This window comes from Anneissia japonica, unplaced genomic scaffold, assembly GCF_011630105.1.
Source record: "Anneissia japonica isolate Jap-2015-1 unplaced genomic scaffold, ASM1163010v1 scaffold15056_len17175_cov181, whole genome shotgun sequence".
NCBI lineage: Eukaryota > Metazoa > Echinodermata > Crinoidea > Comatulida > Comatulidae > Anneissia > Anneissia japonica.
Genome location: NW_022722651.1, coordinates 3,352 through 3,830, shown reverse-complemented (window position 1 = coordinate 3,830; position 479 = coordinate 3,352). Strand labels below are relative to the sequence as shown.

Below are 479 nucleotides of genomic sequence, written 5' to 3'. Positions count from 1 at the left end.
GTCTACGGCCATACTACCTTGAAAACACCGGTTCTCGTCCGATCACCGAAGTTAAGCAACTAGCCTTGTTAGTACTTGGTTAGGAGACCGCTTGGGAATACCGGGTGCTGTGGACTTAATTCATTTTTTTTTTCTAGAAATTGATTTTACCAATAGTAGCGCATCGATATCTCTTATAATATTTTCCTAATGCAGGCGTCACTTTGAAGCCTGGACCCACCCTCCTCAGAGGTCGCCAACTATCGACGTCGAAGCTAAGGTCAATAGATTTGCTGTTGTAGTGAAGTCCTAACGTTCTTTTTTTAATCTTGATTGAGTGAAGCTTTACCTATAAATTTGATAAAAGGTATGAAGCTTTCACGAATAATGTGTGTTTGGTGATGGGAAATCGAATGCATTATTATACATAATTATATTATAATATTAATAGTGATAATAAATAACAATAATAATAATATTGATAATAATAATAATAATAA

The 479-nt window shown here is 34.9% G+C and overlaps 1 pseudogene; it reads left to right on the top strand.

Annotated features, from left to right (window-relative positions):
- Positions 1 to 116, top strand: LOC117111982 (annotated as a pseudogene).
- Positions 117 to 479: the final 363 nt, after the last annotated feature.